This window comes from Leptodactylus fuscus, chromosome 9 (genome assembly GCF_031893055.1).
Source record: "Leptodactylus fuscus isolate aLepFus1 chromosome 9, aLepFus1.hap2, whole genome shotgun sequence".
Lineage (NCBI taxonomy): Eukaryota > Metazoa > Chordata > Amphibia > Anura > Leptodactylidae > Leptodactylus > Leptodactylus fuscus.
In genome coordinates, this window is record NC_134273.1 from 1,935,872 (window position 1) to 1,952,288 (window position 16,417).

Below are 16,417 nucleotides of genomic sequence, written 5' to 3' on the forward strand. Positions count from 1 at the left end.
TCATGAAGGGCATGGTAGCTTTTGCCATTGGCGGAAGCTGAATCTACCTCATGAGATTCCTATTATGCCTGATTGTTTTAACAGTACTTAAGCCTGCTTTTCTGTCCATCTGTTATTGCATTCTGAGGCTTGAGAAAGCGCACACAGTTGCGCGAAACGGCTGTTGCCTACTTGCCTAATATGCTCTATTCCCTCCCTGCACTACTTGATTTTAAAGAAATCTGTTACCTTAATAAAAGAAGTATTTTATGAAGACGAGCTTGGATGTGGGTGAGTGCCCTTCCTAATTTTTTCTACATATGCTCTATTTGTTCATACTGCCTTTTTTTGGTCGTTGAGCACCCCCACAGCTCTTCACATTTAAGGTTACAATCCTCATACTTACCTTCAATTTATTGGGACTTTCATTTATATTTCTAGCAGTGCCATCCTATATTTCTTTTTCCTCGTTTTTTCAATAGAGAATATATGTGTGACACTGCCTGCATGGGTGACTGATAGGATATATCAGACGTGTGACACCGCCTGTACTGGGGAGTAACAGAGAATATATCAGACGTGTGACACCGCCTGTACTGGGGAACAACAGAGAATATATCAGACGTGTGACACCGCCTGTACTGGGGAACAACAGAGAATATATCAGACGTGTGACACCGCCTGTACTGGGGAACAACAGAGAATATATCAGACGTGTAACACCGCCTGTACTGGGGAACAACAGAGAATATATCAGACGTGTGACACCGCCTGTACTGGGGAATAACAGAGGATATATCAGACGTGTGACACCGCCTGTACTGGGGAACAACAGAGAATATATCAGACGTGTAACACCGCCTGTACTGGGGAACAACAGAGAATATATCAGACGTGTGACACCGCCTGTACTGGGGAACAACAGAGAATATATCAGACGTGTGACACCGCCTGTACTGGGGAATAATAGAGAATATATCAGACGTGTGACACCGCCTGTACTGGGGAATAACAGAGGATATATCAGACGTGTGACACCGCCTGTACTGGGGAACAACAGCGAATATATCAGACGTGTGACACCGCCTGTACTGGGGAATAACAGAGAATATATCAGACGTGTGAAACCGTCTGTACTGGTGAATAATAGAGAATATATCTGATGTGTGACACCGCCTGTACTGGGGAATAACAGAGAATATATCTGATGTGTGACACCGCCTGTACTGGTGAATAACAGAGACTATATCTGATGTGTGACACCGCCTGCATGGGTGACTGACAGGATATATCAGATGTGTGACCGCCTGTACTGGGGAATAATACAGAATATATCAGACGTGTGACACCGCCTGTACTGGGGAATAACAGAGAATATATCTGATGTGTGACACCGCCTGTACTGGTGAATAACAGAGAATATATCAGACATATGTCACCGCCTGTACTGGGGAATAATAGAGAATATATCTGATGTGTGACACCGCCTGTACTGGGAAATAACAGAGAATATATCACACGTGTGACACCACCTGTACTGGGGAGTAACAGAGAATATATCAGATGTGTGAAACCGCCTGTACTGGGGAATAATAGAGAATATATCAGACGTGTGAAACCGCCTGTACTGGTGAATAATAGAGAATATATCTGATGTGTGACACCGCCTGTACTGGGGAATAACAGAGACTATATCTGATGTGTAACACCGCCTGCATGGGTGACTGACAGGATATATCAGACGTGTGACACCGCCTGTACTGGAGAGTAACAGAGAATATATCAGACGTGTAACACCGCCTGTACTGGGGAATAATAGAGAATATATCAGACATATGTCACCGCCTGTATCGGGGAATAACAGAATATATCAGACGTGTAACACCGCCTGTACTGGGGAATAACAGAGAATATATCAGACGTGTGACACCGCCTGTACTGGGGAATAACAGAGAATATATCAGACGTGTGACACCGCCTGTACTGGGGAATAACAGAGAATATATCAGACATATGACCGCCTGTACTGCAGAACTACAGAGGTGATGTCGGACATGTGTCGCTGCCTGTGGGCCCCGCTTGTGCCGTCCTTCTGGCCTGTACTGATCAGTTGTACTTTATTAACTCTTTGTTGCACTTAATACTGACCGTACAATGACCAGAGACGTCGCCTTTTTCCACCTGTTGAGCCGGTCACATAACCAGGGACTGTCCAGACCCGATAATACACAAGGCCACACAACTCCGCTCATACATCATGTTACAGACGTGACATCCTCACCTATATTCAGAAACAGAACACGGTTCATTCCATGGCGTTTCTTTACGAGTTTTTCTCTGCAGACTTTGTCCCTATTGCACCTATATGGAAGACTCAGGTGTTTCCTTGGGTAGCACTGACACGTTGCGATTTACAACGATGTGGCGGTTTTTGAAGTTGCAGCAAATCTATTTCGGGAGTATGAATGGGATTTGTGGCATAAAAGAATCCCTGATGTCAGAACACACGAGGCCGCTGGAGAAGACGGGTGTTTGTATCCTCAAGGAAATGTCCCCCATAGTATTCATTCTATTATCACACAGTCAGTGGGTCGGGCAGATCGCGGCTCCTGAAGACCCTGCAAAGTAAGCAGATCCTCAGAGGGGCGACCTGTACCCAGCCAAAAATTCCTCTGACACAGTCAGTGAGGAGCCAGGCGTCACCCCCGGCCTGTTATTTTCCTTACTCATTAGTTTAAGGCATAACCCCCCTGTGTGGCCCCGGAGCTGTGGCCCTGTAGAGCCGACCTGTCTGTGTCAGGGAGAGCTGAGTGATTATTAGTACTGGTGAGGTGCATGATGGGTAAGAGGCGGAGCTCTGGAGGTTGTGATGTCATTGTATGGCGGCCGCCGCAGGTTCTCTTAGTGCTCGGGCTCCGACCTGTGTATTACACCCCCTGATGGGGCGCGGTATATACAAGGCCTGTGTATAGCGCTGTATGGATGAGGCGTCATCCACACCCTCACTACAAACAGCCAAAAGCAGATCTGATTTTACGGATTTTTTTGTGCGTTTCTTGCTGATTTATCACTTTTCATATCCATATTTTTTATTTTAAAAAGATCTGGGGGAAAGTTATCAAAATCGCTGCACTTCTCTTGTAAGAGCCATCCACTCAGTGAATGGAGAGATCTGATTGGTGACTGATGGCGGCTCCACCTGACACTTATTGTCCGGAATTTCTTACATGGTTGTGAGATTGTTCTCTATAGAATACTGTATAGTAGCCCTGTATAGTGCGGCGCCCCCTCCTGGTGCTGGACGCCCTGCCCTGCTGATTGTCTGGCTAATACTTGTCACATCCCCCGCTGGGGTCTTAGGAAACTTTCTGTAAACCCTCCAGTAGATGAGAATAAAACCTGAGTGTTGTGTAGGAGGAGATGAAGCCGAAACAGCTGCTGTGACCTGAAGGGGTTAATGGAGGATTGTTGTGGGAGGGGGTGTGTCCTGCAGTCATGTGACCTTCCTGCTCTGGAGCTTCGGTGACATCACCTCCTCTATTTGCATATTTTCCCAGGATGCATCTGTTGCGTCCTCAGATTTGTAACATTTTTTCCTCTTTTCTTTTGTGTTTGTTGTGACGTTCGGTAACAGACGGGATACGTTGTGTCCGGGTGACGGGAATGTGATGGAGACACCGCACAGACATGGAGTCCGGCCTCTCCGTGTGTGTGATGAGCGCAGCGCAGAGCTGGTGTAGTGCCGGCCGCTGCCATCTCTATACTCTGGTTTCTCTTCAGACCGAATAAATCTTTCGCCTTTTACTAAAGATTTCCGTGGAGAGGAACAATTATGAGTTTCACTCAATTTTTTGATGCCCGGCGCTCGCTGGGCTTCCTGCACTGGTGAATAATAGAGAATATATGTGTGACACTGCCTGCATGGGTGACTGACAGGATATAGCAGACGTGTGACACCGCCTGTACTGGGGAACAACAGAGAATATATCAGACGTGTGACACCGCCTGTACTGGGGAGTAACAGAGAATATATCTATGTGACACCACCTGTACTGGGGAATAACAGAGAATATATCAGACGTGTGACACCGCCTGTACTGGGGAATAACAGAGAATATATCAGACGTGTGACACCGCCTGTACTGGGGAATAATACAGAATATATCAGACGTGTGACACCGCCTGTACTGGGGAATAACAGAGGATATAGCAGACGTGTGACACCGCCTGTACTGGAGAGTAACAGAGGCTATAGCAGACGTGTGACACCGCCTGTACTGGGGAATAACAGAGAATATATCTATGTGACACCAACTGTACTGGGGAATAACAGAGAATATATCAGACGTGTAACACCGCCTGTACTGGGGAATAACAGAGGATATATCAGACGTGTGACGCCACCTGTACTGGGGAATAATAGAGAATTTATCATACGTGTGACAGCGCCTGTACTGGGGAGTAACAGAGAATATATCAGACGTGTGACGCCACCTGTACTGGGGAATAACACAGAATATATCAGACGTGTGACACCGCCTGTACTGGAGAGTAACAGAGAATATATCAGACGTGTGACACCGCCTGTACTGGGGAATAACAGAGAATATATCAGACGTGTGACACCGCCTGTACTGGAGAGTAACAGAGAATATATCAGACGTGTGACACCGCCTGTACTGGGGAATAACAGAGAATATATCAGACGTGTGACACCGCCTGTACTGGGGAGCAACAGAGAATATATCAGATGTGTGTGACACCGCTTGTACTGGGGAATAACAGAGAATATATCAGACGTGTGACACCGCCTGTACTGGGGAATAACAGAGAATATATCAGACGTGTGACACCGCCTGTACTGGGGAGCAACAGAGAATATATCAGACGTGTGACACCGCCTGTACTGGGGAATAATAGAGAATATATCAGATGTGTGACACCACCTGTACTGGGGAATAACAGAGGATATATCAGACGTGTGACACCGCCTGTACTGGGGAGTAACAGAGAATATATCAGACGTGTGACACCGCCTGTACAACAGAGAATATATCAGACGTGTGACACCACCTTTTGAAGCCTAAACCAAGAATAGACGAAAAATCTGAGACGTCTCCTCTGCCCTTTATAGATTATTTATATTTTTTACCCATCATGCACCTCACCAGTACTAATGATCACTCAACTCTCCCTGATACAGACAGGTCGGCTCTACAGGGCCACAGCTCCGGGGCCACACAGGGGGGTTATGCCTTAAACTAATGAGTAAGGAAAATAACAGGCCGGGGTGACGCCTGGCTCCTCACTGACTGTGTCAGAGGAATTTTTGGCTGGGTACAGGTCGCCCCTCGGAGGATCTGCTTACTTTGCAGGGTCTTCAGGAGCCGTGATCTGCCCGAACCACCGACTGTATAATGATAGAATGAATAGTATAAGAGAGATTTACTTGTGTATACAAACACTGCAACTTTTTTACACAGTAATATTACTTTTGTAAGTCACAAGTACAGGCGGTGTCACACATCTGATATATTCTCTGTTACTCCCCAGTACAGGCGGTGTCACACATCTGATATAATATATGTTATTCCCCAGTACAGGCGGCGTCACACGTCTGATATATTCTCTGTTATTCCCCGGTACAGGCAGTGTCACACGTCTGATATATTCTGTGTTATTCCCCAGTACAGGCAGTGTCACACGTCTGATATATTCTCTGTTATTCCCCAGTACAGGCAGTGTCACACGTCTGATATATTCTCTGTTATTCCCCAGTACAGGCGGTGTCACACATCTGATATATTCTCTGTTATTCCCCGGTACAGGCAGTGTCACACGTCTGATATATTCTGTGTTATTCCCCAGTACAGGCAGTGTCACACGTCTGATATATTCTCTGTTATTCCCCAGTACAGGCAGTGTCACACGTCTGATATATTCTCTGTTATTCCCCGGTACAGGCGGTGTCACACATCTGATATATTCTGTGTTATTCCCCGGTACAGGCAGTGTCACACATCTGATATATTCTGTGTTATTCCCCGGTACAGGCAGTGTCACACGTCTGATATATTCTGTGTTATTCCCCGGTACAGGCAGTGTCACACGTCTGATATATTCTGTGTTATTCCCCAGTACAGGCAGTGTCACACGTCTGATATATTCTCTGTTATTCCCCAGTACAGGCGGTGTCACACGTCTGATATATTCTCTGTTATTCCCCAGTACAGGCGGTGTCACACATCTGATATATTCTCTGTTATTCCCCAGTACAGGCGGTGTCACACATCTGATATATTCTCTGTTATTCCCCAGTACAGGCGGTGTCACACATCTGATATATTCTCTGTTATTCCCCAGTACAGGCGGTGTCACACATCAGATATATTCTCTATTATTCCCCAGTACAGGTGGTGTTACACGTCTGATATATTCTGTATTATTCCCCAGTACAGGCAGTGTCACATGTCTGATATATTCTGTATTATTCCCCAGTACAGGCGGTGTCACACGTCTGATATATCCTCTGTTATTCCCCAGTACAGGCGGTGTTACACGTCTGATATATTCTCTGTTGTTCCCCAGTACAGGCGGTGTCACACGTCTGATATATTCTGTATTCCGTCTACTACCAAAGACTCTCTGCCCACATCCCAGACTTCATATCTGCAGACGAGAAGAGGAAACTCTACATCCTACTGGGAGAAGAAGAGGCCACTGTGGAGATCGCTGCCCAATACGTGTCCAGCTGTCACCAAATAAGAGGAAGATGAGACTCCATGGACTGTTATATTTATCCCAAAACACCCACCCCCACCTCCCCATATAGCAGTCACCAACGAAGAGGAAGACGAGACTCCACGGACTGTTATACCCCAAACCAACCGCCCCGCCCCCCCCCCCCACCTCCAACCCCCTCCATATAGCAGTCACCAACGAAGAGGAAGATGAGACTCCATGGACTGTTATAACCCAACCCCCCCCCCCCCCATACCCACCACCCACCCCAACGCCCCCCCCCCCCCCCCCGCCCACTTTACTAGCTTTGGCAATGCCAAATACCTATTCGGACGTGCCAATAAAGCATTTTTGATTTGATATTACTCCCCAGTACAGGCGGTGTCACACGTCTGATATATTCTCTGTTACTCCCCAGTACAGGCGGTGTCACACGTCTGATATATTCTCTGTTACTCCCCAGTACAGGCGGTGTCACACGTCTGATATATTCTCTGTTGTTCCCCAGTACAGGCGGTGTCACACGTCTGATATATTCTCTGTTATTCCCCAGTACAGGCGGTGTCACACGTCTGATATATCCTCTGTTACTCCCCAGTACAGGCGGTGTCACACGTCTGATATATTCTCTGTTACTCCCCAGTACAGGTGGCGTCACACGTCTGATATATCCTCTGTTATTCCCCAGTACAGGCGGTGTTACGCGTCTGATATATTCTCTGTTATTCCCCAGTACAGGTGGTGTCACATAGATATATTCTCTGTTATTCCCCCGTACAGGCGGTGTCACACGTCTGATATATTCTCTGTTGTTCCCCAGTACAGGCGGTGTCACACGTCTGATATATTCTCTGTTACTCCCCAGTACAGGCGGTGTCACACGTCTGATATATTCTGTATTATTCCCCAGTACAGGCGGTGTTACGCGTCTGATATATTCTCTGTTATTCCCCAGTACAGGTGGTGTCACATAGATATATTCTCTGTTATTCCCCAGTACAGGCGGTGTCACACGTCTGCTATATCCTCTGTTATTCCCCAGTACAGGCGGTGTCACACGTCTGCTATATCCTCTGTTATTCCCCAGTACAGGCGGTGTCACACGTCTGATATATTCTCTGTTACTCCCCAGTACAGGTGGTGTCACATAGATATATTCTCTGTTATTCCCCAGTACAGGCGGTGTCACACGTCTGATATATTCTCTGTTGTTCCCCAGTACAGGCGGTGTCACACGTCTGATATATTCTCTGTTACTCCCCAGTACAGGTGGCGTCACACGTCTGATATATCCTCTGTTATTCCCCAGTACAGGCGGTGTTACGCGTCTGATATATTCTCTGTTATTCCCCAGTACAGGTGGTGTCACATAGATATATTCTCTGTTATTCCCCAGTACAGGCGGTGTTACGCGTCTGATATATTCTCTGTTACTCCCCAGTACAGGCGGTGTCACACGTCTGATATATTCTGTATTATTCCCCAGTACAGGCGGTGTTACGCGTCTGATATATTCTCTGTTATTCCCCAGTACAGGCGGTGTTACGCGTCTGATATATTCTCTGTTACTCCCCAGTACAGGCGGTGTCACACGTCTGATATATTCTGTATTATTCCCCAGTACAGGCGGTGTTACGCGTCTGATATATTCTCTGTTATTCCCCAGTACAGGCGGTGTCACACGTCTGCTATATCCTCTGTTATTCCCCAGTACAGGTGGTGTCACACGTCTGCTATATCCTCTGTTATTCCCCAGTACAGGCGGTGTCACACGTCTGATATATTCTCTGTTACTCCCCAGTACAGGTGGTGTCACACGTCTGATATATTCTGTATTATTCCCCAGTACAGGTGGTGTCACACGTCTGATATATTCTGTATTATTCCCCAGTACAGGCGGTGTCACACGTCTGATATATTCTCTGTTACTCCCCAGTACAGGCGGTGTCACACGTCTGCTATATCCTGTCAGTCACCCATGCAGGCAGTGTCACTCATATATTCTCTATTATTCACCAGTGCAGGAAGCCCAGCGAGCGCCGGGCATCAAAAAATTGAGTGAAACTCATAATTGTTCCTCTCCACGGAAATCTTTAGTAAAAGGCGAAAGATTTATTCGGTCTGAAGAGAAACCAGAGTATAGAGATGGCAGCGGCCGGCACTACACCAGCTCTGCGCTGCGCTCATCACACACACGGAGAGGCCGGACTCCATGTCTGTGCGGTGTCTCCATCACATTCCCGTCACCCGGACACAACGTATCCCGTCTGTTACCGAACGTCACAACAAACACAAAAGAAAAGAGGAAAAAATGTTACAAATCTGAGGACGCAACAGATGCATCCTGGGAAAATATGCAAATAGAGGAGGTGATGTCACCGAAGCTCCAGAGCAGGAAGGTCACATGACTGCAGGACACACCCCCTCCCACAACAATCCTCCATTAACCCCTTCAGGTCACAGCAGCTGTTTCGGCTTCATCTCCTCCTACACAACACTCAGGTTTTATTCTCATCTACTGGAGGGTTTACAGAAAGTTTCCTAAGACCCCAGCGGGGGATGTGACAAGTATTAGCCAGACAATCAGCAGGGCAGGGCGTCCAGCACCAGGAGGGGGCGCCGCACTATACAGGGCTACTATACAGTATTCTATAGAGAACAATCTCACAACCATGTAAGAAATTCCGGACAATAAGTGTCAGGTGGAGCCGCCATCAGTCACCAATCAGATCTCTCCATTCACTGAGTGGATGGCTCTTACAAGAGAAGTGCAGCGATTTTGATAACTTTCCCCCAGATCTTTTTAAAATAAAAAATATGGATATGAAAAGTGATAAATCAGCAAGAAACGCACAAAAAAATCCGTAAAATCAGAGCTTCGCCCTAATCCAGGGTCAGGTTTGGCTGCCGTCACGTTGTCAGTATATAACCCAGAGTCAGGGGTGCAGAGGTACCAATGGGTCCTGGACTCTCAGGGGGCCCAAAGCCCTTTCCACAACATAAGATGGCAGAAGGGTTATGGATGGCACATGGTAAGTGGGGGCCCCACAGATTTGTCATTGGGCCCCTAGAGTCGCGCCTGCCTGGTGTACTGTAGGACTAGAGGCCACTGCTGTCTGGGAGCATTGGGGAAGGATCGACCCCCTCCCCTGAATAGGCTTAGATACGTCTTTAGCTTTGTTCCCTCTCATATTTTGGCGGCTCCTGGTAGTATAGGGTATGTCCTAGTTACTCCATCCCAGCCCCCTGCACAGAGGCAGCAGGAGGTAGTAGGGAGACCTGCACCGGCCCCTCCAGTCTTGTGGATACTCCAGAGGAGGAGGGGGATCTTGTCCGTACCTTGCAGGGCTCCTTGCACATAACAGTTTGCTTTACGCTGAGTTCACACCAGCGTTCGGGTCTCCATTCTCAGGTGAATGCAGAGGACGGAAACCTGTTATTCCGAGTCCGGCCGTGAGCGTTTTATGCTTTCCGCGGCTAAAACGTTTTTTTTTAAATCGGACACAGAGTACTGCATGTCCGACACTGTGCCCGGATTTTTAAAAAATGGTTTTGCCGCGGAAAGCATAAAACGCTCACCAGCGCTCACGGCCGGACACTTTTCAATCCCATTCAAATGAATCACATGAAGATGCGGCAGGTTTACGTCTTCTGCTCGGTTTTGTGCAGGAAACAGAAACCTGCAGAACGGAAACCGGGCACAGATGTGAACAAGCCCTTACTGTGCAAGTTGGGGCCCCAAATGGAGTGAAAGAAAGTCTTGTAAGGGTGAAGTGACGGTATATACAGTGATATGCCGGTGTATATGGTGAAGTGGCGGTGTATACAGTGATCCGCCGGTGTATATGGTGAAGTGACAGTGTATACAGTGATCCGCCGGTGTATATGGTGACGTGACGGTGTATACAGTGATATGCCGGTGTATATGGTGAAGTGACGGTGTATACAGTGATCCGCCGGTGTATATGGTGAAGTGACAGTGTATACAGTGATCCGCCGGTGTATATGGTGACGTGACGGTGTATACAGTGATCCGCCGGTGTATATGGTGAAGTGACGGTGTATACAGTGATCCGCCGGTGTATATGGTGAAGTGACAGTGTATACAGTGATCCGCCGGTGTATAAGATAAGATAATCCTTTAATAGTCCCACATTGGGGTGAAGTGACAGTGTATACAGTGATCCGCTGGTATATATGGTGAAGTGACGGTGTATACAGTGATCCGCTGGTATATATGGTGAAGTGACGGTGTATACAGTGATCCGCCGGTGTATATGGTGAAGTGACAGTGTATACAGTGATCCGCCGGTGTATATGGTGACGTGACGGTGTATACAGTGATATGCCGGTGTATATGGTGAAGTGACGGTGTATACAGTGATCCGCCGGTGTATATGGTGAAGTGACAGTGTATACAGTGATCCGCCGGTGTATATGGTGACGTGACGGTGTATACAGTGATCCGCCGGTGTATATGGTGAAGTGACGGTGTATACAGTGATCCGCCGGTGTATATGGTGAAGTGACAGTGTATACAGTGATCCGCCGGTGTATAAGATAAGATAATCCTTTAATAGTCCCACATTGGGGTGAAGTGACAGTGTATACAGTGATCCGCTGGTATATATGGTGAAGTGACGGTGTATACAGTGATCCGCTGGTATATATGGTGAAGTGACGGTGTATACAGTGATCCGCCGGTGTATATGGTGAAGTGACAGTGTATACAGTGATCCGCCGGTGTATATGGTGACGTGACGGTGTATACAGTGATATGCCGGTGTATATGGTGAAGTGACGGTGTATACAGTGATCCGCCGGTGTATATGGTGAAGTGACAGTGTATACAGTGATCCGCCGGTGTATATGGTGACGTGACGGTGTATACAGTGATCCGCCGGTGTATATGGTGAAGTGACGGTGTATACAGTGATCCGCCGGTGTATATGGTGAAGTGACAGTGTATACAGTGATCCGCCGGTGTATAAGATAAGATAATCCTTTAATAGTCCCACATTGGGGTGAAGTGACAGTGTATACAGTGATCCGCTGGTATATATGGTGAAGTGACGGTGTATACAGTGATCCGCTGGTATATATGGTGAAGTGACGGTGTATACAGTGATCCGCCGGTGTATATGGTGAAGTGACAGTGTATACAGTGATCCGCCGGTGTATATGGTGACGTGACGGTGTATACAGTGATCCACCGGTGTATATGGTGAAGTGGCGGTGTATACAGTGATCCGCCGGTGTATATGGTGAAGTGACAGTGTATACAGTGATCCGCCGGTGTATATGGTGACGTGACGGTGTATACAGTGATCCACCGGTGTATATGGTGAAGTGGCGGTGTATACAGTGATCCGCCGGTGTATATGGTGACGTGACGGTGTATACAGTGATACGCCGGGCTCATGCTCACACTGTGTATTGGAGTCCTGGCAGGATCTTGCCTCACAGCACAGGGGTCTCTCTCGATGGATGTTCTGTCTGAGGCTCCACAGACCAATCTTTGGATAACAACACCAACTTTAGAACCAGACTCTGAACAGATGGTAATGCAAGCATCCAGTACAGTATACAGCGGCACCAGTACAGTATACAGCGGCACCAGTACAGTATACAGCGGCACCAGTACAGTATACAGCGGCACCAGTACAGTATACAGCGGCGCCAGCAATTACATGATATAGAGGGCACCAGTACAGTATACAGCGGCACCAGTACAGTATACAGCGGCACCAGTACAGTATACAGCGGCACCAGCAATTACATGATATAGAGGGCACCAGTACAGTATACAGCAAGCGCTAACAGTTACAGTACACAGAGGGCTCTAGTACATTATATAGCTAGCTCCAGCAATTACAGTATACAGAGCGGACCCTGGTCCCGTACGCAGTGGGGTCTGTGTATACAGTGCGCACCCTGGTACTGTACGCAGAGAGCGGCTTATTACGTTTCAAACCCCAGGCCCATACGCAGTGGGTGCTGTGTATACGGTGCGGACCCCGGTCCCGTACGCAGTGGGTGCTGTGTATACTGTGCGGACCCTGGTCCCGTACGCAGTGGGTGCTGTGTATACGGTGCGGACCCCGATCCCGTATGCAGTGGGTGCTGTGTATACGGTGCGGATCCTGGTCCCGTATGCAGTGGGTGCTGTGTATACGGTGAGGACCCCGGTCCCAGTGGGTGCTGTGTATACAGTGCGGACCCCGGTCCCGTACGCAGTGGGTGCTGTGTATACGGTGCGGACCCCGGTCCCGTACGCAGTGGGTGCTGTGTATACATTTCGAACCCCAGGCCCATACGCAGTGGGTGCTGTGTATACGGTGCGGACCCCGGTCCCGTACGCAGTGGGTGCTGTGTATACGGTGCGGATCCTGGTCCCGTACGCAGTGGGTGCTGTGTATACATTTCGAACCCCAGGCCCATACGCAGTGGGTGCTGTGTATACGGTGCGGACCCCGATCCCGTACGCAGTGGGTGCTGTGTATACTGTGCGGACCCCGGTCCCGTACGCAGTGGTTGCTGTGTATACGGTGCGGACCCCGATCCCGTATGCAGTGGGTGCTGTGTATACGGTGCGGATCCTGGTCCCGTACGCAGTGGGTGCTGTGTATACGGTGCGGATCCTGGTCCCGTACGCAGTGGGTGCTGTGTATACGGTGCGGACCCCGGTCCCGTACGCAGTGGGTGCTGTGTATACTGTGCGGATCCTGGTCCCGTACGCAGTGGGTGCTGTGTATACGGTGCGGACCCCGGTCCCGTACGCAGTGGGTGCGGTGTATACGGTGCGGACCCCGGTCCCGTACGCAGTGGGTGCTGTGTATACGGTATGGACCCCGGTCCTGTACGCAGTGGGTGCGGTGTATACGGTGCGGACCCCGGTCCTGTACGCAGTGGGTGCGGTGTATACGGTGCGGACCCCGATCCCGTATGCAGTGGGTGCTGTGTATACGGTGCGGATCCTGGTCCCGTATGCAGTGGGTGCTGTGTATACGGTGCGGATCCTGGTCCCGTACGCAGTGGGTGCTGTGTATACTGTGCGGATCCTGGTCCCGTATGCAGTGGGTGCTGTGTATACGGTGAGGACCCCGGTCCCAGTGGGTGCTGTGTATACGGTGCGGACCCCGGTCCCGTACGCAGTGGGTGCTGTGTATACATTTCGAACCCCAGGCCCATACGCAGTGGGTGCTGTGTATACGGTGCGGACCCCGGTCCCGTACGCAGTGGGTGCTGTGTATACTGTGCGGACCCCGGTCCCGTACGCAGTGGGTGCTGTGTATACGGTGCGGACCCCGATCCCGTATGCAGTGGGTGCTGTGTATACGGTGCGGATCCTGGTCCCGTATGCAGTGGGTGCTGTGTATACGGTGCGGATCCTGGTCCCGTACGCAGTGGGTGCTGTGTATACGGTGCGGATCCTGGTCCCGTATGCAGTGGGTGCTGTGTATACGGTGCGGACCCCGGTCCCAGTGGGTGCTGTGTATACGGTGCGGACCCCGGTCCCGTACGCAGTGGGTGCTGTGTATACGGTGTGGACCCCGGTCCTGTACGCAGTGGGTGCGGTGTATACGGTGCGGACCCCGGTCCTGTACGCAGTGGGTGCTGTGTATACGGTGCGGACCCCAATCCCGTACGCGTTGTGTGCTGTGTATACGGTGTGGACCCCGGTCCTGTACGCAGTGGGTGCTGTGTATACGGTGCGGACCCCGGTCCCGTACGCAGTGGGTGCTGTGTATACGGTGCGGACCCCGGTCCCGTACGCAGTGGGTGCTGTGTATACGGTGCGGACCCCGGTCCTGTACGCAGTGGGTGCTGTGTATACGGTGCGGACCCTGGTCCCGTAGGCGTTGGGTGCTGTGTATACGGTGCGGACCCCGGTCCCGTACGCGTTGTGTGCTGTGTATACGGTGCGGACCCCGGTCCTGTACGCAGTGGGTGCTATGTATACGGTGCGGACCCCGGTCCCGTACGCGTTGTGTGCTGTGTATACGGTGCGGACCCCGGTCCTGTACGCAGTGGGTGCTGTGTATACGGTGCGGACCCCGGTCCCGTACGCAGTGGGTGCTGTGTATACGGTGTGGACCCCGGTCCCGTACGCAGTGGGTGCTGTGTATACGGTGCGGACCCCGGTCCCGTACGCAGTGGGTGCTGTGTATACGGTGCGGACCCCGGTCCCGTACGCAGTGGGTGCTGTGTATACGGTGCGGACCCCGGTCCTGTACGCAGTGGGTGCTGTGTATACGGTGTGGACCCTGGTCCCGTAGGCGTTGGGTGCTGTGTATACGGTGCGGACCCCGGTCCTGTACGCAGTGGGTGCTATGTATACGGTGCGGACCCCGGTCCCGTACGCGTTGTGTGCTGTGTATACGGTGAGGACCCCGGTCCTGTACGCAGTGGGTGCTGTGTATACGGTGCGGACCCCGGTCCCGTACGCAGTGGGTGCTGTGTATACATTTCGAACCCCAGGCCCATACGCAGTGGGTGCTGTGTATACGGTGCGGACCCCGATCCCGTACGCAGTGGGTGCTGTGTATACTGTGCGGACCCCGGTCCCGTACGCAGTGGTTGCTGTGTATACGGTGCGGACCCCGATCCCGTATGCAGTGGGTGCTGTGTATACGGTGCGGACCCCGATCCCGTATGCAGTGGGTGCTGTGTATACGGTGCGGATCCTGGTCCCGTATGCAGTGGGTGCTGTGTATACGGTGCGGATCCTGGTCCCGTACGCAGTGGGTGCTGTGTATACGGTGCGGATCCTGGTCCCGTATGCAGTGGGTGCTGTGTATACGGTGCGGACCCCGGTCCCAGTGGGTGCTGTGTATACGGTGCGGACCCCGGTCCCGTACGCAGTGGGTGCTGTGTATACGGTGTGGACCCCGGTCCTGTACGCAGTGGGTGCGGTGTATACGGTGCGGACCCCGGTCCTGTACGCAGTGGGTGCTGTGTATACGGTGCGGACCCCAATCCCGTACGCGTTGTGTGCTGTGTATACGGTGTGGACCCCGGTCCTGTACGCAGTGGGTGCTGTGTATACGGTGCGGACCCCGGTCCCGTACGCAGTGGGTGCTGTGTATACGGTGCGGACCCCGGTCCCGTACGCAGTGGGTGCTGTGTATACGGTGCGGACCCCGGTCCTGTACGCAGTGGGTGCTGTGTATACGGTGCGGACCCTGGTCCCGTAGGCGTTGGGTGCTGTGTATACGGTGCGGACCCCGGTCCCGTACGCGTTGTGTGCTGTGTATACGGTGCGGACCCCGGTCCTGTACGCAGTGGGTGCTATGTATACGGTGCGGACCCCGGTCCCGTACGCGTTGTGTGCTGTGTATACGGTGCGGACCCCGGTCCTGTACGCAGTGGGTGCTGTGTATACGGTGCGGACCCCGGTCCTGTACGCAGTGGGTGCTGTGTATACGGTGCGGACCCCAGTCCCGTACGCAGTGGGTGCTGTGTATACGGTGCGGACCCCGGTCCTGTACGCAGTGGGTGCTGTGTATACGGTGCGGACCCTGGTCCCGTAGGCGTTGGGTGCTGTGTATACGGTGCGGACCCCGGTCCCGTACGCGTTGTGTGCTGTGTATACGGTGCGGACCCCGGTCCTGTACGCAGTGGGTGCTATGTATACGGTGCGGACCCCGGTCCCGTACGCGTTGTGTGCTGTGTATACGGTGCGGACCCCGGTCCC

The 16,417-nt window shown here is 51.1% G+C and overlaps 4 non-coding genes across 4 annotated transcripts; 2 read left to right on the forward strand and 2 right to left on the reverse strand.

Annotated features, from left to right (window-relative positions):
• Positions 1–2,571: 2,571 nt before the first annotated feature.
• Positions 2,572–2,722, reverse strand: LOC142218974 (U12 minor spliceosomal RNA). Its single transcript, XR_012717500.1, has one exon. It is a non-coding gene; the product is annotated as a U12 minor spliceosomal RNA (small nuclear RNA).
• Positions 2,723–3,739: 1,017 nt separating this feature from the next.
• LOC142218976 (U5 spliceosomal RNA) lies at positions 3,740–3,854 on the forward strand. Its single transcript, XR_012717502.1, has one exon. It is a non-coding gene; the product is annotated as a U5 spliceosomal RNA (small nuclear RNA).
• Positions 3,855–5,230: 1,376 nt separating this feature from the next.
• On the forward strand, positions 5,231–5,380 carry LOC142218973 (U12 minor spliceosomal RNA). Its single transcript, XR_012717499.1, has one exon. It is a non-coding gene; the product is annotated as a U12 minor spliceosomal RNA (small nuclear RNA).
• A 3,366-nt stretch (positions 5,381–8,746) lies between these two features.
• On the reverse strand, positions 8,747–8,861 carry LOC142218977 (U5 spliceosomal RNA). The gene has a single exon (XR_012717503.1). It is a non-coding gene; the product is annotated as a U5 spliceosomal RNA (small nuclear RNA).
• Between the last annotated feature and the right edge of the window lie 7,556 nt (positions 8,862–16,417).